General features: G+C 36.8%; 1 protein-coding gene across 1 annotated transcript in view; it reads right to left on the reverse strand.

The window, feature by feature from the left end:
- LOC120776013 (dynein intermediate chain 4, axonemal-like) overlaps nt 1–24,356 on the reverse strand; it is a 108,620-nt gene that overhangs the window by 56,469 nt on the left and 27,795 nt on the right. The window contains exon 4 of the transcript XR_005705374.1: nt 19,869–20,078. The gene's annotated coding sequence lies outside the window, so the exon portion shown is untranslated. The remainder of the gene's footprint in view (nt 1–19,868; nt 20,079–24,356) is intronic.

The raw sequence follows: 24,356 nt of genomic DNA on the forward strand, positions 1-24,356 counted from the left end.
ATTATGACAGTGACATAGATCTCCTGCTGCAGTTGGGAGGTATCTAGCTAAGGTCTGACTTTTTCCTTGATCTTCAATAGAACAGCTTTCAAACGGGAAGTTTTACTATGGATGGCGGTACAAAAAAGGACTGTACCCGACCCGTACCAAGGATCAATCTGACTGGGGGTACTTAAATAGACCAATCTCAAGCGGAGCTCACGGTTACCTGGCGCCGTCCGTAATAAGATATCATTACTTCAGAAGCGGAGCAGAGGCTAAGCGCAAGCGGAACTACTTTTACCTACACTAGTGTGCTCAGAGTATGAGCCGAAACATCATTAAAGAATTAAAGCAGTTCGGCAAAGTCGGAGAAAACTAGTTGTGTCGAGAAGAGAGCAGCATATGTAACGAGCTTGAGAACAGCCAACCCAAAGCCAGGAGCTTTCCTTGGTGTAGGTTCTAGGGCTGGCACTAACTCTGGAGCTAAAGCTAAGCCCGGCGCCAGGAAGGCAACAACACCAGCAGAAGCCGGAATCTAACCTTGTAGGAGATACCAGAAGTGTTGCTGCTAACTAGTAGTGCCTCTATCAAGAAATGACCTATTTTTGTATGGAGACGCGTCGTGCTGCGTATTTGCTCAGTAAGGTACAGCGACAACCGCCAAGTAATAAGGAGCTTACAAAGGAACTCCAGGAGTCCATTGGTTGCGCGAAGGTTGTCTAACCTAAATTTAGGGTTAAACCGCCAGCAGTGGCAACCAAGAGAGGCAGGTCTAGGAAGGAGCTAAGCCGTCAGCCAAATGGTATGCACTCTAAATCAAAAGAGAGACCCATTGAGGCCAAGGCCGGCTACACCATCGTAGTCGGACCAGATAATGCAGCTCATCAGAGACTGCAAACCTAATCTCCCAACAGAGACGTGTATATTGGTTAAGGTCTTCGAGGACCCTGCAACAAAAACCACAAAACATCGATGAACCACCTGATTAACTGTAAGTGGTTCTAATTTGTGATGCACGATCTGATTTATGTAATTTAAATACAATTGCTACCACCAGAGGACAACCCAAACTATGAGTCGTCCCAGCTTACTTGCATCTTTTAAGGCAGAAGAGACAGAAAACGAATATTTGGCCTAGCGGGTTCAAGGCCTTGTCCCTAATCCAAAATAATTTTTTTAGAATTTCACTCTGGTACTTGGGAAATTTATCAAAAAAAGCAGTCCGTGATTAGTATTGCTTTCAATTAAACTAACTATTTCAAGCTAAAGGATTTTGAATGGTTATTTCTAAAACTTTCATTATTCAGCAAGAAACCGTTTCAAAGCTCGAAACAAGTCGCAGTTTTGTATTGAAAAAAATTTTAGTTTTTAAACATTAAATACTGAAATTAGTCTGAACGAGCGCTCTAAAATAAGCAACACTCTTTATTTTGCACTATGCGGGCCAGTAACCTTTCCAACAAAGAATAAAAATATCCAGAAAATATGTGAAGGAGGTTCTAAGCAAACATCCACAAGCATACGAAGAGCATAGACTAAATATATATTTGTAAGAATTTATTTTTTCTATCTTTTACTCGGTGGTCATTGTCAATGCTCCTTTGCTGTCTCACTGTGACGTCGAGTCATATTGTCGTTCCTCACTGCCAACCAGTTGCACCGGCTCCGGCTGTGGGCACATCTTCTACTTCATTACATTTGCATTGGTGTCTCACAATGCCGTTTTCCTTTTATTATCCAGCAAATATCACTCTCTTATGCTAACTTTAATATAATTTGGTCAGCGTCTGTGGGATTTCACTGTCACTGCTGTGTCAGAGAGTGCGCAAGGAAAAGGAAGAATTGCTGTAGCCGGTAGTAGGCGGTGAATGAGACAACCGGCGTGGCAAAAAAAACGGTAAGAGAAATAAAAATGAAATGCAGGTAAGGTAGTTTATTCAAAAATGTTTATGTTGACCACGGTGCGCAATCGGGTGTAATAATGAAGTGCTATTTAATGATTCCAGAGGGCAACCACAACACAACTGAATCCGAAAGTATGGCAAAAGGAGAAAGAGTAGAACAAAATATGTATGTATGTGGGTGTAAATGAAGTTTATGGAGGAGGTCAATGGTTACTTGAAACAGTGTATTTTGCCGTTAAATAAAGTGATCATTTAACTATAAAAATCGCCCTGGTGATTAATTAAGTCTATTAGATATTCTGCTAGAATAGATCTTGAAAATAAAAATATGGTTAGATGCAGTTAGTTTTTAATAAGAAACCCATACTTTTGGATGTAATTTTTTGTGTTTTGAGTTGAAAAATTTATTTTTATTTTTGCTTCAATACTTTCTTATATTCATATTTCCTTATCCTCTAATGAACATTTTCCCTGGAAGCCTTTTTTTGCCTATCTAATAACATACCGTTCAACTTTCATGAAAATGAAGAAATAATACGTTGTAACCTTTCATCAGGAACCCTGAGTATCAACTTTGAAATTCTGATACTATAATTTTGATGTTAGGCTCCAGGTCTTCGAAAAGCTCTGAGATTTGATTAAATGGTACATACAAAAACGGATCTCACTTGAACAGCTGGGAACGCCGGTCCATTGGGATACCTAAAAACTGCTAAGTATTAATAAAAAAAAAAAAAAGAAAAAAAACGACCTGCACAACAACACACAAAGAGGATCAATAGATTGTGTGCTATTCACACGACAAGAAAGAATACGTAACGAAGACGGATCCGGTTTAAGATCCGACAAATGTCCATAAACTCGGAAGATTGTTCACGTATTAATCTGAGAATAGAAGAAAAGAAGAAATTTGCTAATCTAAAAACTGTGGGTAAGAGAAGGACACTCGAACTTCGATTTATGTAATCTTGTTTAGGGTCTAACTCAGTGGCAGCCGTCGAACAGAACTAACTGGAGGTGGTTCCTAAGAAAGGAGATACATTCGGAAACGGAAGATACTGATTCGAATAAACTTTTTCTGATTCATTTATTCCCTAACATGCTTCTCGGTGTTTCAAAGTCAATTTGATCACTGATCACTTCTCACTAAAAAAATATCGCATTAAGTAAAAATAAGGATACTCTCGAGAGGTTTGATGTATCTGATTTTTTATTCAGTAAATTTTTTGTATATTTCGAATCGAACAGTATTTAATGCGATACATAGTCGAGTGGTTATCAATTGAGGTAGTACCACATTCAGTCATGGCTCTCACCGGGATTGTATATGTTGCGTAATAATTATCAGGTCCGTCTGATATAAAGATTATATGAAGCTTCATTTCGTATAGTTTCTAATAGCAGAAGTCAGAGAGACAGAGAGATAGAGAGAGAGAGAGAGAGTTTTTCGAGGCTCGTCAGAGATAGGTATTAACCACTAACACTCCGCTGTTTTGGGAATTCGAATACAGAAAAATAGAGATCCGGTAATCACAGAGTTCGCATAATAATCTTTACCACTTCGGTATTTCTATAAACCTTCTCAATGATCCGCATTCAAGGATATTCGACTTAATTTATAGCATATTTATTTGATTTTTATTATACACTGAACAGAGTATACTAAGTTTGTAACAGAAAAAAATGTCGGAGACCCTATATGATATATGGTAGTTGAAAAAGTCTTTTCATATTTCTAATCAAACTTGAACTAATTTTTTTTTTCATATTTATAATGAACTTTAATGAACCAAATTTGTACCATTTTGGTCGAGCACTTTTTGCCATTTTTCCACTAGAGACATTATTCCATCAGTGTAAAATTTTTCTGGTTTCTCGGCGAAAAACTGAAACTCATTTCGTTTCAGCAAAGAATCGCAGATGTTAATTCGGTCCATTAAATTTTTCACACACAATTCATATGGTATCCAAACATCGAGCTTCTTTTTGTAGCCAGCCTTTCTTAAATGGTTCAAAATCGTTTGATGATGAATGTTAAGTTCCTTAGCGATGTTATGGCTGCTTATGTGAGGGTTAATATTTTCCATAATTTCATCGACTTTTTCAACGATAGGTCGACCAGAGCACCAGGTTCGCATCGAAATTCCAAGAACGAAAGCGAGCGAACCATTTATGTGCTACACAAACTGATACAGAATCGTCTTTGTAAATTCACATATTTCAATGGTGGCTTGCGTGGCGTCCCTTTTTTATACACAAATTTCAAAATATAGCGAATTTCTTTATTACTTTCACTCATTTTTGAACAGCTGTAACTTTTTTTAACTGCCCCAAATTTAATTTCTTCACCTTTCCAACACTATATGGTATGACACAATGTGATTGGTACATCTAAATACGAAAAGACTTTTTCGACCACCCAATATATATGTGAACCTTCAGTTTTTGAGATATCGGTCTGAAACTTTTCACACGTCTTTTTCACTCAAAAAAGCTGATCATTTTTGGGAACCGCCGATATCGAACCACTATATCATATAGCTGCCATACAAACTGAACGATCGGAATCAACTTCTTGAAGAACAATTTGGTATTTGTGTAGGATTGCTTTGGAATAATTTTGCGGGCAGATATTCACTTTTAAAGCCAGTGTGCGCCAGCATTTCTACCGTTACAAGCTGTGAATGCCACTATTCCTTTCCTCATTGCGCTATTGTGGCTTGCGGTTTTCGGATACCGGCAACACGACCATGTCCTTTTTCCCCCTCACACATACACAGAAACCCATGCCGCATTCCATTTTCCATTCACCTTATACAATTTCAACACTTCATTTCTACCTTTTATTGCTTTGTTTTAGTCGTTTTGTGGCACAAATTCTTTACTTTTGCTTCATTTGTTTTATGTGTGGCGAACGGATGTTCCAGCGTGCAGGCCCCGTAGGTATGTTGTCGCACTTATGTACTTATATGGAAACCTAGCTCTCCGGTATCTTTTGCTTGCATTGTTTTATATTGTTGTAATAATATGTTTTGTTTTGTTTTGTTAGTAAAAGGTCCAATGTTGTTTACACGTCGGTCACGCCGACACGGTACCGTCTCCTCTTCTTCTTCTACTGCTGCTGCCTCTTGAAGCAAGGTGTGTGGAGCGAGCATTATGCGTCGGTTCGTGTCGTTGCCTTGGTTACCCTCTGTAGATATGTACATGGGTTTAGGAAGTAGCATGGTTTCGGAAATATTTTCATAGTTAGTTTGTTGTCTATTTCCTGGCAAAATTTAATTTATTTTGCACTCAATGTTGTTGCGGCAAAAACGCATTTTTTCTCCGACAGCCTTGCCACGTCCGTTCGTTTGTGTTTGTGTCCGGCTCTGTCATTGTTTTGAGTTAGAGTCGGTTGCATACCTTACAGGTGTTGACATAATAAATGATTTACATTCTTGTACCGACATTCTAAGCAAATAACCGTCACATGCTGTCTGTCCATTGTCAGCTGGGTGTCGGCATCTCTGGCACTTGCTGGGGGGCGGTAGTTCATTTGTTGTCGGTTTTACGGGTGATTCGAGTCGTCATCGCTAGCAGTTGTCTGTCTTCATTTACCTTTACCTATTTTTTATATGTATTCCGAAGTGAATAATGTTTAGAAATTTCAATTAGATATCGGTGTAGTTTCATAAAAAAAATTTTGAAGTGGTCACAAAACGACACTAACCTCAAATATGAGCATGTGAGATTTCAAATACTTCAAACATAGCAACTCAACAATAATCGGTGTTAGTACTATAAGTAGGGAGCTAATGAAAGTTACAAAGAGGTAGTAAGTAGCTATAGTCAGAGAAAAGATGACCTTTATATAGCAGAATTAAGTATGGTAGTATTGAAGCTCCAGATGCAGATTATTTAAAAGAAAAATGAGATAAAACGATAATTCCGGGTGCTTCGGAGCTTTAATACCCTTCAGAATTTAAATAAATTTAAATTTCGAGTGAAAGCAAATTCGTGGAAATACTTACTTTTCTAGGTTGGTATGACTGTCAATGACATCAGTAACAAATCTCACATCAAAATAATCATTCATGTTTGGTATACTGTTGTCTTTACGAAGTACATAAAGTGCATTCGGCGTTTTTTACGATGAGTGAAATTAGTCAAGAAAGAAGTTCCATTAAATTTTGTGTGCGGAATCAAATTTCTGATGCTGAAACGTTCTAAAGGTTGGAAAAGGTCTTCGGTAATAATTATTTGTCACGAGCAAGTGATTTTGATTAGTACAAAATATTTGAAGAGGGTCGAGAACGCGTTGACGACGAACCACAGTCAGGACGACCTTCAACATTAACTGTTGACACGTCAATAAAATAAAGGAATCGGTGCTTGAGAATTAACGATTAACGGTCAAAGAGCCTACGGACTTCGTTGGAATATCGAGAGGATTAGTGAAAACCATTTGGAAAGATCATTTAGGTCTAAGAAAGGGAAAGCACGATTGGTTCCAAAAGAACTAAATTTTTTTTAAACAGTGTCGCTTTAACGTCTGTGAAACAATGTTTTCCGACTACCAAGATGTCATGCAACATATTCTTATTGGCGATGAGTCTTGGATCTATGCTTACGACCCGGAACACACACGATCTATGGGCCGAATCGTAGCAAAAGTGATCCGAAGCCGAAAAAGCCATGTCAAAGCAGGTTAAAAATCATGGTCATGGTGACAGGTGTCTTCAATTATCTAGATGTAGTGCACTGCAAACTTCTACCGAGGAACAAAATTGTCAACAAGGAAGACTATGTGAGTGTTCTGCGTCGTTTGCGCAAAGCTATTCATAAAAATAGGGGCTTGGTTGGTGGTCGAAAGATTTAAAGTGACATCTGCATAGAGCTTATAAAGAAATAATTAACGCTATGCGAAACGTATTTAAATGTTACACTTTTAAAGAAGTTTACGTTACTCATACGCACTGCTGTCCATGGTGTCACAGTCCATATAAGTAAGTACACGACATACTTTTGGGTAAGTTGGCCAATTTGTATTTTTTTTATAAAACTACATTTGTATATATCTAAATTTGCCAAAAAACATAGCTTAGAAACCAACGAATAGAGTTACTGAATGAGCAACAGACCATAGTAAATAAACTAAGAACTTGTAAGTTTCCAGGTTTCTTGAACCTAAATTCAAAAACAATTAAGGATTAACTTTTCTATTAAAGGCTCGAAGTTCTGATTGATTTTATGAAAATAGAGCTACTGATATAATAGAGCTATCATAACTGTTTTGCTTTGAAGAGCAATTCCATCATTTACTTATAATAATGCTGTGAATAATACTTTCAGCGAAATAACTTAACTACCGAGGAGCAATAGAAAAAAAAAACTTGCTGTGTAAACTTTAGTTCCGAAGACTGCAATGTAAAAGGCTACCAGAAAAGCTGAGTAATAAAAATTAGTATTAAAGTGGGTGTACGAAAAAAACTGGTCACATGGAAATCCGCACAGCTTAGAAATTTCTAACGGTAAAATCAAAATTCAACTTTACACGCAAAATTATTACATTATCTATATAATTGCATTATATTTTTTATAAAAATATGGTTAGTGTAAAATTTGTCAGCAATGAATATACACGTTTGCGAACCGGCTTTGCGTAAAAAGCTGGAAAATCCAGGCATGTCTCACAGTGACATCGCCAAAAATTAAAAACGTCAAAATCTTCGGTATCTTTCGTACTTAAGAGATACATTGACTTCTTATCATTGAATAGAAAGGCCGGTAGTGGTAGAAAACAAGGATTTGAATCTCCACTTATAGCAAAAAAAGTGTTGACCTATTTAAAACGAAATCCTGGACTTTCAATACGAGATGTCGCCAAAAAAGTGCAAAAGTCAGCTTCATATGTACAGAAAGTACGCAAACGAAATGGATTACTTTCCTTCAAAGTGAATGCAGCACCAAAATCTCAATGATAACCAACATGTTTTGACAAAACGACGTCCTGAAATACCATTGACATATAAGTTCTAGTAAAAAGGAACTCATTACTTTTCCGGTAGATGGCTTAGAGGTATGAAGAGAATATGTATTTAGAAGTGTATAAGAACGATCGGGTGACGCTATAAGGCGTTAGAAAGAAAAGGCTTTGTTTTGTTTGAGCATTTAAAAAAGGCTGAATACAAATAGAAGTTCAGGAAATACAAAAACCTCGATTTTCGATTTGCGACTAGATGTTGAGTCGCAATAAAATCGATCTATTTCTGATGATGAAAAGGGAGACACTGACGACATCGTCAAGCGAAAAGTGTAGAGGTCGAATGGCGGTGAGTCGGCGCAAATGGTGACTGCTCCAAAATTGACGATCAGAAAGGTTTGCAGAGATATCGAAATAAGTTTGGCAAGTACGCTGATGATGTTGGCCTAAAAATTAGCGTTGATAAAACCGAATAAAACCATCTTTAGCAACAAAATCGCCGCATCTGTAAGATTCTCTGTATAAGACAAAGGGATGTCGCAAACATTATTGTGCTATGTTAAGAGCAATATTCCACACAATGGAGGTTTTGCTGAAGACATTGCCAAACGCGTGTGGTTCGTTTGCTCAGTTAAACATCATCTAGTCCCCTAAATCTATTTCAATCAGCACTAAACTTCGCATTTTTAAATCCAGCGAGAGAACGGTTCGGTACACCTATGCTGTTGCGAGTCTTGGTACTTGCTAATACGGAAACTGCAGTATTTTGCAAATTCGTGTTTATAAAAAACTTTAAGCACCTTGTACCCCCGCATCATCTCCAATCAGTAATGTATATGCTGGAAAAACTCAACGAATTATTTATAGAGTCAAATCAAAAGTAGACGATTTGGCTGCCTAAGACATACACTACGCAAAAATACTGATCAGGTTGACAGAGCTACTCTTTATTGGAACCTACAAGACTCACCAAATTGAAAACCTTATGGCGACGTATAGTAGGTGCCAACTTGAAACACTCTCATATTAACTGGATTAGTTTATCGCTACCTACGTTCTAATCGAAGTTAAAGAAACACTTATATTATAGTCGGAACTTGCTAACAATTAATTCCACCAGCTCTTGTTTATGGTGTATACATTTTCTGGGTTTCGAAAATCGACTCATCCAAACAGAAACAAGCATTTACATACAGTAAACAAATTATGGAACAAAATGGTGAATATTTGACCTCAAACTGATCATTGAAACCATGTTAAATAAAACCTTCAATCTAATGCAAAAATTATGGATTTCTTTATACTCGACCTGCTATACATATGTACAGCAGAGATGTGAAGAATATAACATGTTTTTCAATGGGGACGCTACCAAAGAAGACGATAGAGATAGCAAATGACGCCATATTTTTTTCTCCCTTTTGACATTTTTCTTCAGTAAGATTTACTACGGAAAGTCGGAGTCAGTGGCCTCAATTATAAGAGCGCAACGTCCAATTTATGTTCATCATGTCAGATCAACAATTAAGAGTCTAGTGGAAAAAATTGGAATCCACAGGCACAGTACTAAATGTTGCCGTGGCAGGAGAACAAAGAAGTGCCCGTAGTTTCAAAATATTGGTGCCGCTAGCGCATCAATTAAAGGAAGACCCAAATCAGTCGCTCAAAAGTCGTTCTCAAGCGTTGGACATCTCTGTGACGTCGCTGTGGCGAATTTTGCAAGATCAAATTGACGCAAAAACTGAAGCCACTGGACTACCAGAATCATCGTATGTTCGTGAATTGGTCTGAGCAACAACTTGAAAATGATCCGGATTTTCATCGAAAAATCATCTTCAGCGATGAGGCTCATTTCTGTCTGAATAACTTCGTCATTAAGAAAAATACGCGTTTTTGGTCAGGCAGGCAGCAGTCTACACGTACTCCATGTGTCACCATTGCATACGAAAGAAATTTCGGTTTGATGCGCTTACTGGGCCGGCGGCATTTTTGGGCCGTACTTCTTTCGTGATGATCGAGACTGGCACGTTACTGTGAATGGGAATCGCTACCACTCAATGCTAGTCGAATATTTTTGGCCCGAATTGGATGATATGGACTTGAACAATATGTAGTTCCAATAGAACGGCGCCACAATCCACACAGCGAATATCAAAATCGATTTATTGAAAACCAAGTTTGGTGAACGTGTTATCTCACGAAATGGCCTAGCCAGTTAGCCGCCTCGGTGGTGCGATTTGACGCCGTTAGACTATTTCCTGTGGTGCTACGTCAAGTTTACGGTCTACGCTAACAAACCAGCGACGATTGATGAACTTCGAGTGAATATCGAACGTGAAATTGCAGCAGTTTCGGTCGTTTATGCTTGAAAACCTTCGAAAATTGGGATCCTCAATATAATAAAAAAAAATACTACTGTGCAACAGAGTTGTGAAGAGTATATTTCTACAAAAAATATACTATTAAGCAAAAATAACTGCAAATTTGGGAAAGAAATTCAGAGTACCTAAACAGCTCTCATATGTTCTCTATACACCCATTTGCTCATTCACATATTCATTACCATTGAATTCAGGCCTTTTGACTACTGGGCGATGACAAGCGTGTTTACAATTTTCATTAAAATGTAATTACATTTAATGGCAAACAATAAGCCGAACGACGGACAGCAAGTGAATGAAGCGGGCTGAGCTGCGGGTGGGGTTAAATTTCCGCATTATAAAACACTGCGAACGTATGCAATAATTCACCGCGAACTGCAGGCGCCAACTGCAACTCAACAATCAATTACATGAAATGGCGGCGGCGCATTTTGTGCAAAAACGCTCACTTAAATGCGCAATAAATTGCTGAGCAATAAGTGTAAAGCGGATTTTAAATATTTCATTAAAATCAATTTATTTAAATTGAATTTGCAAATTGCGCAACAAAATGCGCTTGCCGCCGTAATAACGGTAAGTCGTGGCAGCAACACGCTTGTCGATTACTTCAATTGTAATTATTTTCAACTTTCATAACTGAAAACTTTGAAGTCAACGGCAACAGGCTTATTACTGACGCAACAACAAAACAACAACAAAAACAACAACACTTTCAAGGACTCTCTGAACACATACAAGCTTATTTTACGCGTCTTTTTTCCTCCTGCCAAGGCAAATTATTAACTCCCTACTGTAGAAAAAACAGGAAAAACCAAAAAGTTGCGAAAGAAAACAGCATTGAAAAAAATACATAAAAAATTATAGAATTTTATAAAAGTTCTTGGTGTTGCCGAAAGTTTTCACTTGCGCTGCATTTTCATTGCTTCCGTTTGCTGCGAAAGTTGTCTGTTGCCGTTATTTCCATTGCTTCGCGCGCTGCTCGTTGTCATTGCAAATGACAGCGCCGTGCACTTCATAAATTTCGTAACGCGACACTTATGCAATCAACAGTTCCAACAACACTTTCGTTGCAACTTTTACTTAAGCAACTTTGGCATGCGCTTACATAAGCTCCTCTTTATAAGTATGTAAGTGTATTTGTTGCGTTTGTGTGTAACGTCCATACTTAATTAGCATTGAAATCACTTCGACGCGCTTCCCTCGAACGGAAAGTTGGCGACGTGAAATCAATAAATTTTAATAATGACATTGAAGGCATTTAAAACTAACTTTTCACACTTTATAGAAAAAATAATAACAAAATAGGACATAAAATATATGAATGAAATAATGAATGATAAAATGAAATAATTTCCTGACACTACAAAAATCAGTTGAAAAAATTCATTCCTCGATACCGGAAAGAATAACATTCGACTGAATAGACCACGTCCAACACGCAGTGAAGAAAACATAGCAGCCGCAGCTGAGATTGTACACGAAGACCGTAGAGCCGTTCGCAGCAACTCGGACTGATGTATGGAACGACTTGGCGCATTCTATGGCGAGATCTTAAATTAAAAGCAAACAAAAATCAGTTTGTGCAAGAACTGAAGCCGCTTGACTTTCCTAAGCGGCATCGCTACGCTTTATTGGCCATTGAAAAGTTCCAAGAAGATCTCACGTTCTCGAGCCAAATTTTGTTCAGCGATGAAGCTCATTTCTGGTTGAATGGGTATGTTAACAAGCGAAATTGCCTCAGTTGGGGCGAAGAGCAACCTAAGGACATTCAAGATCTGCCATTTCATCTAGTAAAAACAACGGTTTGTGAGCCGGTGGAATCGTCGGTCCATATTTCATCAAAAATTATGTCGGTGAGAACGCATTCATCAATGGCGACTGTCCTTGGTAGCATGGAAGCAGTAGATATAGCGGCTGCTAGAAAACGACTACAATTTTACTACATTCCAGGCCTTAAGGGCAGTCCAGGGAACGAAATAGTCGATGAGATTGAAAAAAATGCTTTCCGCTACCGAACGAGTTCAGAAAATACGCAAATCGCTAAAAATTATACACAATGAAATTTTCGAAAGGGCTGACAGACGGATCAGAATGAGATAGAATGCCTTAGAGGCATGCAGGATTGCCTCGAAATCACTGCAGAATGGTTGTTGGCCTAGTTACAGGTTACAACTGCCATAACATGTGAACCGCTTGGACATTATTAACCCAGCAAAACTTGCGTGACCGAAACTCCAATACATTTACACAATTTTTACTTGTCACTAACACTTCCTCACAAACATTTGAAATGAGTAAGAAGTCAATCTATTGTGTATTTTGTTTGTTTTATATTATAAGCTCTGCACTCAACAGATGTTAAGCAAAAATAAAACAAAAGAAATAAACAAATTTTTTAGCTGTCACCGCTGTATTGAAAACGATGGATGTGAAAGCGTACAGCATGATACCGTGAATTTGACGTTTGCTTGTTCGTTGTGACAAATTGACTTCGAAGAAAAAAAGAATTCGGTTACAAACGTGTCGATAATTGAGAATTGTGCAGATTTGTGTTTGTGCATATTTATTATATTTAAAATATATATTTAAACCTACGGATATTATAATTGTGTTTCTTTAACTTTTGTGAATATTTTGTGTCTTCAAGATAATATTTGGAAAAAGGGTGAGTAAAACAAATACTAATTCAATATGAAAAAATATACATTTAGTGCATATATGTATGAGCCGGGAAAAAAAGGCTTTTAATCTTAGTGCATCTAAATTTATGAAAATTTGTGAAAAAGGTTATTGTAGCCCGGTCGTATTTTATTATATTATGTTAGGTTATTTAAAATGAAGTTTGATGCTGCCAAATTTTTACTTCTTAATCAGATGGATTCACCAGCGCTTTTTGATGACACATATTTGGAGGAATGCCCGACAACTTCTTCGACTCCCGTAAAAGGTACATGTAAAATCGTCATTTTAGTTTTCAATTCATTTGTACCCATTTGTTATTGTAGACATTTAAACGAAAGAAATTCAACATTTCTGGTTGCTACAACCCAGAGGCAAGCTTCTCAAAACAACAAGGAAACAATTTGGCTGTGGAAGGAAATGGTAATCCAATATATTTTTAAAATGCATAGAAGTATATTTATATATTATTTTTTGTATCTATATAAGAATTTATAGAAATAATTTTTATATTATTAAAAAAAAATGTCAAAAGATGAAGGAAATGAATTTAATGTAAATTTAAATAAAATTATTTTATTATTAAAATTAATAAAAAAAAAAATATATTTAATAAAAAAAAAAATCTTTATATTTTTGAGTTTCGAACATTAGGTTGAAGGAATGACAAGCGAGTGGTTTACCCACTGGACTATTGTAGAATGCACCGTCACGCTTTCCTGAGAGCAGTTTAGTTGAATTATCCCAAATTTAATGAAAGTGTGAGAAAAAAGGATATAGTTTTATTACAGTAGATAATATGTGAGCAAGAAGGTGATACAAGATCACATGTATACAAAAGTTTTGGGGGCTTTTTTGATTCGCCCTTAAGAACGTGATAGGAAAAAGTGACAATTAAACCGGCACGCGTTACCGGCATGTCACTAGGTAACGTGACCGTCACTGTTTTAACTGGAAAGGATGGCACATATGTATAAAAAGGGCAGAGAGGTATGTGTGAGAGACTCTAGAACACCTTATCTGCTTTTGTCTGGCCTTATCTCGAACTCTGAAGCGAATGGTGACTGGTAATGCAAGAAAGGTTACTAACCGACAGCGTAATTCAGAATCATCTACTATGACCCGTTCCCTTATGATCAAACCCTTCATGCAGAACTGCTAACAATTGAAACTTCTAAAATTAGCTATCGCCCAGAAGCGGCCAGCTTTAACCAATAGAAGAGGAAATGTGTGCTGTTAGGGCAACGCCAGACCACACATATCGTTAGTGAGTCGCCAGAAGCTCCGAGAGCTTGGATGACAGATTCTTATGCATCCACCTCATAGTGCGGACCTGGCATCCATAGGATAGTACAGGATCCTACACTAATCAACTCGCTCGTTTATGTTTTTTTAAGAGTTATGGTAGAGTGGTGAAACGGTGTATTTACAAAATGAGCAGTATTGAGGAGGTTAGACTATAATAATCAGCATTTTTAATAATTTCATTTTAAAACTCTTATCGTACAACAAATACATTCTAAACATCTAAATAACCGTAAACTCTGCTCTATAAATTTTAATTATAAGTAACTAATAGTGCCTGCACTTTAATTTATTTCGATAAAAAGAATCGAGTGTGGACTGCAGCTACCTTTCATTAGTGTAATGATGGAACCCTGACGCAACTTCATTAAAATCACTGTTATGTTTTTCAATATTGATAAATAAAGCCAGAAAAAGCAAAAAGCCAATGATGTTAGGAAGAGGTAAGGTGGCATTTGCTAAACCAGTTATATTGCACAATATTTTAGAATTACTCATACAAATACGAAAGCAAAACTCGTGTGCCAATATGTGTGTACTTAATAACCTGTTCACTTTTTCCCATATCTGCAGGCACTCGGTGAGATTTTTGACAGTTTGCACTAACGGTGAATGGCTTAAAACCACAGCGTGATAAATTTAATTAATATGACAATAAATTTATAATTGCACCATCAATATTGCCGTTGCTCACTTTTGACTTTTGTGGGGGGGGTTGTGGCCTGGTGGTGCTTATATGGATTTATAATTTACATTTATTGTTGTATGTTCACAAATATAAAGGGTATTGGTAAATGTCATTAATATCAATAAACTCGTCACTAAATGGGAGTGATTAAATTGCGGCTTAACTCATAATGAACTATGCCGTTTAACTTTTATTGCCAAAAAGTACTGAAGTAGGAGTAGCTGTCATTTCACTCAAAAATTGTGGTACTTTCACTTTCACTTTTCTAAGTATATAGATAAAAATATTTTTGGACAATCCATATTGTGAAGTTTCGAAGATATTATCTAAGTCTAGAGCAAATGAAACGCCTTGTCTGTAATAGTCTAGGAACACAAAGCGTTAAAGAGTAGTAATCGAACAAACTATACGAGTTGTTCAAACTAACGGACATGGCTTGCGACGCTTGGGGGTATAACCTCAGCAGGTTTAAATATGCAACCAACCTCCCTAGGGATAAACTCAGCTAATGGTCGCATTTTAAACTGGCCACTGCAAGCTGAAGAAGCACTTACACAGCATGGCTTAGCTTTTTGCGTAAATTACCTATCTATCTTATCTAATCTAGCCTAAATTTTCCGGAACAAACACAGCATATGTATGCATTTCGAACAGATGTTATGAGGTCCTCATAGCAAATATTTTTCTACGGTAAACGAAGCACGAAAGCAAAATAAGAATATTGGAGGAGAAAATAAAAAAGCGTAATGAAAATTGAAGCAGTCAAGGATACCAATGAAATAATATTCAAACATCTTATCATGAATAAAACAGGCAAGAAAGTAAAATATAAAAAACTTAATAAAAAAAACTTCAACTTTGAGTCTAGAGTCTGCATACGCAGATCAAAGGTCTTTGGAACCATGTTTCCAAACTGAGATCACATCGCTTCGCGAGCACCCAGTAAAATATTGGGTTTTATCAATCCCCAGCATATTGATAATATCCAGGCGAGTCTTTGTGATTTAGGAGAGGGCACAACAATATACATAAATACCTAAGGTCGGAGTGCATTTCTCGTTTATCAACAATCGTCATCGATTATGCTACGATTCTTTCTTGATTATTTTATTTTTCCGTGTTAAAAAACGTTTTAGTAACTCCTTTGTTTTGTTTTTAAAAACTATTACAATTGAGTTTATGTTAGGAAATTTGTACTTTCATTAGTCATTTGAGCCACTCACAATAGTAAAACTGATGTAACATATCTAAAACGTAACTAGGTGGCATTGAAGATGGCGGTTATAATATTTTAAAGAACTAACCGCTTATTTTCTTGTACGAATTCCACTCGACAACTTTGTTGTTGATTTTACATTTAATTTTTTTGACCATAAAAGTACGATCCAACGTGTTTTGTTATCAATTTAGACTGCGCTTAAAACATATTACTTTCCCACGCATTTAACATGGAATTTTTTGGTATTTTTCTTTAAATTTGTATTCCGAAGCAAATATACCTGCAACTAAACAGAAAATTCTAACACAAAATTAAGAGCTCTATTAAATACTTTCAAAAGACTTAGAGACATAGTATTCCAATACAAAACTCAGCATTTTACAAAAAAGGTATAAATAGTGAAAATATTCCTTTGAAATTAATACGCAGTTAAAGCTATACATTAAATGTACTGAGTATGTATACGGTACGCCGTGTCGTATGAGCAACACAGAGTTTAAAGGACACTTGTATGAGTGCTCAGTACATTTGAAACTTAAGTTTAACTGAGTATAACTTTTAAAGGAATATTTTCATGAAAAAACTATTTATACCTTTTTTGTAGAGCGTTGAATTTTGTATTCGAATATCATGTTTCCAAGTCGTCTAGCACTAAAAATATTTAATAGTATTAGAAATTTTATAAAAAAAACGGTTATATAAAAGGTATGATACGAGTTTCCACACGGCACAGCTAAATATGTATTTACCTCTAGAACCAAGATATGTGAAAATAGATCACTGCGAAAAAGAAGTGAATTACTTAGCTTAAATTCTTTGAAACTTGAATGACTTATGTTTGGCCACTGGCAGTTAGCTGACTTAGGTATGCCTCCCTCTATTCATAAAAGTAAAAAAATTAAGTTCTTTGCGAAGTTAAGTGAATGAAAACGTAGATAAAGTATTATCCTTTAGATAAATTAATTATTATTATTTTTTAAGGCACCGTTGAATTATATGAAATTAAAAAACCCCCGGTCTAATACATAAATGGCCTTCCTAGAATAAATCCATATGATTTTTAGTTAGCCTTTTAAAGGCGCGTGTATAAATCTCACAGCTGTTTGTGAATTATTTCAAGTTAAGTGAAGCAACTTTTATTGTTGTGAAAGAAAAGATAAATAGAATTTCGCGTGTTGATAAAATACGGCCTTTTGAAGGGAACAAATACAGTTGAAGCAAAAACTTAGCTTGATGACGAGTTTCCGGACACTGTCCCATGAAAATCAACCAGCAAGGATTGCGGAGAGTTCCCTAAAGACTGGCGAAAATATTTCCAGGAAAACCAACCATCAAATATTTGTATGCTAAGCTTAAACGTGGTGAAATGAGCACCGAAAAGGATGGACTCAGTGGATGCCTTTAAAACCGACGAAGACATCAAAACAGGTCCACAAAATAATTTTGGTTGACCGTAAAGTGTAGTTGTTTGCGATAGCTGGCACTCTAAAGATATCAACTGAACGTACATACCATATTATTCACGAATATTTCGGTATGAGAATACTCTGTGAAGAAAAGTTGCCGCGCAAGCTCACTTTTGGCCAAAAAGAACGACGAGTTAATGATCCGAAGCAGTGTTTGGAGATGTTCAAGAGAAATAAAGACGAGTTTTTGCGTCGATATGTGACAAAGGACGAAGCATGGCTGGATCATATCACTCCGAAGTCAAATCGGCAGTCATACGAGTGAACTGCACACGATGAACCCGCTTCAAAGCGTGGAAAAACGCAACAACCGGCTGGGATTTGTATTTTGGGAAAAACATTAAATAATTTGTATTAACTACTTTGAAAAAGGAAGGATCATCATCAGCGACTAAGTACTACATACTGTTCCCACGTCAGTCGGGTCTACGTAACCGGAACGGACCGGGATTTTTATCCAGCCAAGGACTGTCAACTCGGCAGAACTCTGCCGCTATGACAATTACTACATAGCGTTATTGAACCTTTTGAAGGACGAAATCGCTGGGAAATGGCCGCATTTGAGGAGAGAGAAAGCGCTTTTTCACAAAGACAATGCACTGTGTCGCAAAACGAAAACGATGGCAAAAATCTTTGAATTGAGGTTCGAATGGCTTCCGAAATCAGCGTATTATCCAGATCTGACCCACAGTGACTATTTTCTGTTCTCAGATCTCATAAGAATGCTCGCTAGCAAGAACTTTTCGTCGAATGTATAGGTAATCGCCGAAACTGAGATTTATTTTGAAGCAAAGGACAAATCATACTGCAAAAATTGTACTGAAAAGTCGGAGCGCCGCTATAATCAGTATGTCATTTTCGAAGGGAACTATGTTGAATAAAAAAACGATTTTTTTTTTTAAATGTGTTCTACTATGGTAGACCGGTGACTTTTCAATTGACCTGTTATATTAAATGAAAATTGTTTTTGGTGTTTTTTTTGTAACCATTATGAAGAGCTCACCTAATGTGAGAATATTTTTAAACAAGAAGAATGGTTTATTAAAAAATCAGCTTTTGATTTATTCCTAAAACACGACAAACCTTTCTGAACTGTACGAGTCGGTTGGATGAGCAAACTATGCACATCCCTAAATAAGTCTGAGAAGCAATATGAAAATGGAATGGCGCCTCATAATAACATATGTATATGAATAAATACTGTCGTGCTGTTTCCACGACTGTCGGGTCTAAGTAACCGGAACGGATCCGGATTTTTATCCGGCCAAGGCTGTCAACTCGCCACTATTCCTCGAAATTTTTTAGGAATGTTTCATGACGCTACAACAACAACAAAAAATTGTCGTACAAAGAAATTAAGGCAGAAATTTTATATGATACCTTAGATTTCATCATAAAAATATATAATAAAGTATTTTTCAAGCGAAATGTTGAACGAACAATAGCGGACTTTAGGAGTAAACTAAGAGGCTAACATTTTCTTTAGGATTGATTATTGAATAGTAAAAATGTACAAATTACAGAAGAGATTGTTACATTAGATGTCATAATTAATTCCTAAAGTAAAGTGAAAAGTCAACGCCAGTTAAAAGTTAATAAGTTGCAATCAGTATCGAAGCTAAGTCTAGGCAGCTTCACTTAACCTTCACATGATTAAAGCTTAAACAGTCAAAAACATATCAGAGGTTAGATAAGTGACAGAGAAAGAATCACAAAAGTTCATATGCGCTTACGTATGTATGTAAAAACTGAATCACAAACATACAAGCATTTATGTATGTATGTGTGTATATATGTCAAGGCAGAGTACCTCAGCACACACTTTCCGTGCAAAGCGTGCGCGCTGTCGCAGAGCTGCTTTCCAATAAATGTGAAAACTTTTTCGATTACGTGCTTGTAAAAGTTTTCGTCTTCACATGGAACGCCCGATGGAACATGGTAAAGCATACACAACACAACACAAAAAGAAAGAAATCACAACCAATAACTGGAGAACAAAGGCATTTAAAAAATTTGACACAAATACAAGCAAAAACATATTAGTGAAAAAGTGTTTGTGTTGGTTTCTGGTATAATAAGTCGAGCAGCAGTGCAGAAGCGGCGCAAGTGTCATCATAAACAAGTAATGAAATCTTTAAAACTAAGCAGACCACCCCATGCATAGAAGTGTAGAGCAAAGCAAGATAAAAACAAAAAAAAAAATAGTAAAAATAAATAAAAATAATTATCACCCCATTTTTCATATACTCTACACTTTTGATGTGTATTGGTTTTTGACTCACCGCTATTTGCTCCTCCTGCCGTTTGTTGTTAAAGCTTTTGCCTTTGATTTGCGTGCTGTTTGGGCTGTCGCTCCTCTCGTTGCTTGATTGCGTTGGGACATTCGGTATTGTTTTAAAGCGCAAAGCAATCTCTGTGCGTCGGGTCACATGGTCGGTTGGTCGTTCAAATATCGGTAAAAAGTTGATTCATTGCCTGGCACTGTTGCTTGGCTGTAAAACAAAAAGTTAATGAATTGCCATTATCTATAACACGGCTTGGTAATTTATTAATCGCTGGAGATTTTTCACAATTTTATGAAATGAATCGCAAAATCATTAAAAAACTAACTGTGAAATTTTAAATATTTAATATAGAATATTTTTTATACGTTAAAAGATAAAATTTCAGACGAAGTAATTTTAGTTGAGTCAGAGTAAAATCATTGTACTACAAAGGTGATAGAGAGAGAGCGGGATGTCAGCTACCGAAACGGATGGAAAGCGGAAATTTATAAGATATAGCGTAAAAATAAATGCTTTATATTTGCATTAAATGGGTTTCCTCGGGTAAAAACAGCTCTTTTGAAAAATTTTTTTCTCATATAAAAATTAAATATTTTATTAGAATTTTTTATTGTTACAAACATACACTAAAGATATTCTGAGTTTTTGGAAAGAAATATTTTAAACTCGGCCATTGCGACGCCATTTCCGCTGACCCTTCGGAAAAAAGAGGCGCCAGCGTTGATAGGATAAATTCTTACAAGATCTTCTAAAGTGAAAAATACGAGTTTTAGTTAGAACCTTAACTTAAAACATGGACAAAAGAAAAAAAGAAAATTATTGAATTTAATTGAAAATTAATTTTTTGGCAGACATTTAAAAAAAAAATATAAATTTCGCGACAAAAATCCTTTTTAAACCTTTAAGAATTGTATCTAAAAGACCTGTGTAAAGTTGAACGGTTGAGTAGTCCTCGAGAAATATTGCCAACTGACTTCAAAAACACAGTTTCGAGAAAAACACAGTTAAAAATGGCGCACCTATCATAGCTAGCCTCGAGAGCACAAGTTCTCAAGGCTGTATCACCTAAATTATTACTCGGATCTACTTGAAATTTAGAACAATATTCCAGAGGTGTTATAGAATTTAATAATTTAATTTTTTTAAACCCATGTAACCCCTTAAATTTTTAGTTTTTTTTTTTAAGATAGAATGATTCGATTTAGGGGTTAGGTATGCACCATTTTGTCCGATATCTTATCGTAGTTTCGAAGATAATTATGCCACTCTAGAACCATCGGATTTTTTTGACAAAAAATAGGGGCATTCAATTTTTTAAACTTCTCTTGAGGTTTTCAACAGCATAGTCATTCCCCTAAACAAGTAGAAATGGTAATGAGTTGATGCAAAGTCTGGGCTAAAAGGTGGAAGCATAAGCACCTCCAAACCAAGCTCCCGTAGCTTTTGCTATTCTCTAGCGATATCGTGTGTGGCCGGGTGTTTTCCTGATGGCACACAATTTTTCTCCTAATCGGCAAAGGTGGCCGCTTTTGGGCGCTTGCTTCTTTTAGACGATCCAATTGTTGACATGACAGTTCCGAATTAAGTGTTTGATGGGAAATAAATGGGATTGTCATTATGCTTTACAAATGATTTCGCGTAAGTGACCGCCGCGGCTGGGGAGAATTAACTTTAGCTGAGAGGACCAAGTTTCGAACATTGGGATCGAACTCGACTCGAGCGATAACTCGCCTGTATTCTCTATCAAGGTGTCAGTCGTTTTGGGCTTATCTGCGAAAACAAGCGACTTATCATAACCTTGCAAAAAATGGTCCAGCGGTGTTAAATCGCACGATCTTGGACGCGACAAAATGCGCTCACCAAAAGTTTCCTTTAATAAAGTGACTGTTTCGTTGGCTGTATGGCATGTAGCGCCGTCCTGTTGGAAGCAAGGGTCGTCCACATCAACATCCTCCTTATGCGCATAGAGCCTGCCGACCAAAGACTTTTTGAGCATCTAACGACGTCTCAACAATGTCTTATGAATTATCACCACTCCTAATACGATAATTTCGTTTACAAACGTACCTCTTCAACCAAAAGTGAACCACGCCCAACCGACGTCGGTGGCTGCCTAGTTTTGGGGGCATTCAGCGAACATGCGACACGCTTGATGGTTATTCGGCTTAAATTCTTGCCAAAACCAAACCAAGATCCCTACGGAATATCTTTCATATAGTGGATGGGCACAGCACCTATTATTTTGCGCGATGGCGGATGAACTTATGCGTGCCTTTTTCGACTCTCTGCTCCACAGTAGCAATACCGACTTCGGTGCGCACTGTACGACGTCTCGAGGATGCGCATTATCCATTAGAGTAAACTTGGACTAACGTATGAATTGCGCATTTTACATCAAGATCTTAAATTGAAAGCGTTCAAAATGCAGCTTGTATAAGAACTAAAGTCGCCCGAATTTCCCAAGCGACATCGCTTCGCTCTACGGACTCTTGAAAAGATCCAAGAAAAACCGACGTTTTCGAGCCAAAATTTGTTCAGTGATGAGGCGCATTTCTAGCTCACTGAGTCTGAAATTGAGCTAGTGATCTGGGCGACATTTGGTGTCAACAAGATGGCGCCACTTTCAACACATCGCATCAATCAATGTATTTATTGAGAGAACACCTTCGTGACCACATAATTTAACGTTTTGGGTCGGTCGATTGGCCACCAAGATCGCGTGATATCACACCGTTAGACCTTTTCCGGTGGGGATATGTAAAGTCTAAAATCTATGCGGGCAATCCAGCTTCGATTCAGATGTTAGCGCAAAATATCACCAGTCGAAATGCTCGAAAGAGTCATCGAAAATTGGGCCCAACGGATGGACCATCTGAGACATAGCCACGGCCAACACTTGAAAGAGATAATCTTCAAAAAATAAATGCCAAATAATGTTATTTCGAATAATAATAAACGTTTCTCCTTAAATTAGTTTTTATGTTTGTCCTTTAAAAAAGTAGGAAACCTCGCACTTTATATAATTAAATATGTTTCACTAAAACGAAAGACAGGGGAATCATCACATCAGACAGATAGGTTAATGTTCTAAGAGACATGAAAACAAATGTCTAAGCATCCAGGGTTACATATGTTCTAAGAACTGAGGACTTAAGAAGTAGGCGAGTGAAAATTAAATTGATGGTTAACAAAATGAGCCAGTATTACTTGTACATAAGTACTTTACTTCTCCGCCCTGTGGTCGAAATCAGTCGAATGATACTTATAATTATGTTTTGACTGCCTGTGAGTGAGTTTATTCGCGAATTTTTTGGAAGTTATATAGTGTATTAAAATCAAAGAGCAGTTGAATGATATACTATATAGGGTGGCTTTCCACTCACCAAAGATACCAAAGACTACTTAGTATCGAATAAGGCTACGAACTGCTGCCCCATCTAATGAGTACACCAAATTTGGCCTCGTGCCTACATCTCTTTAAATTAAATTAAATAACTCAATGAAGTAAAACTTTTATATCTGGCAGCGCTGGTTACATATGGTTGTGATAGTTTTGTGTGAGCTCGGAAACCCACAAATTTAGTTAATTCGTCAACTTCTTGAGCCCACTCAATTAGTAAATAATATTGCATAAACTCATCTGCCACTTAGTTTATTAAATGAACACGCACCTGTATGATTATTTTTAGCAACAGGTGACTCGTTTATTTATTAGCTGAATGCGCCACCCACACACATATGCAACATTTTCCATTTCCCTTACATCCTGCGGCCCATTTGACCGAAATAAATTAATATTTAAGCGCCACCCTCGCAGTGCCCATGAGTGCTTGCAGGCAGCTCTAACGTGAAATAATATCAACAAAAGCTTTGTTATGACGCATTACCATTGGTGTAAAAATGACAAAAACAAAATCGTAAATTTATATTCCTTTTTTACAGTTCCACAGAAGTGCTCCAGCGACGTGGGTGAGATGTCCCACACAACCATCTACAACTGCCTACACATGTGTGTAGAAATGTAACCTCGTCCTTAGGAGCTCAAGCTGCCATATGGAAGCAGGGGAAATCACACTGGGCATTGTAGGTCGTTTTCAATTGTGTGGGTATGTGAGTTCACACATGCGCAGTAGCGCCAGTTATCCGGCGGAGAAAATCGGATATATGAAGTGGCATGAGGGCCACAAAGTCTGTATGTAAAAGCGTATATTCAATGATAGATGGATAAAACTGGATAACAGCTTTAATAAAATAAACTAACATAAATATTAATTCAAACAAATTAAACGTGATTGAAGAATTTATAATTTAATTTGGTATAATATTTAGAATTACTGCACAAATATAGTGTAAACAAGAAAGCGAAATTTTGTAATGAAAAAAAAAAAAATGTAACTTGCTGCAGTAAAATAAATAATAAAAAATTATCAAAAATATTTAAACAAAAAAAAAAATTAAATGAATCCTATGTATGTATATGTAGGC

The sequence above is a fragment of the Bactrocera tryoni genome, chromosome 4 (assembly GCF_016617805.1).
Source record: "Bactrocera tryoni isolate S06 chromosome 4, CSIRO_BtryS06_freeze2, whole genome shotgun sequence".
In the NCBI taxonomy this organism is placed as follows: domain Eukaryota; kingdom Metazoa; phylum Arthropoda; class Insecta; order Diptera; family Tephritidae; genus Bactrocera; species Bactrocera tryoni.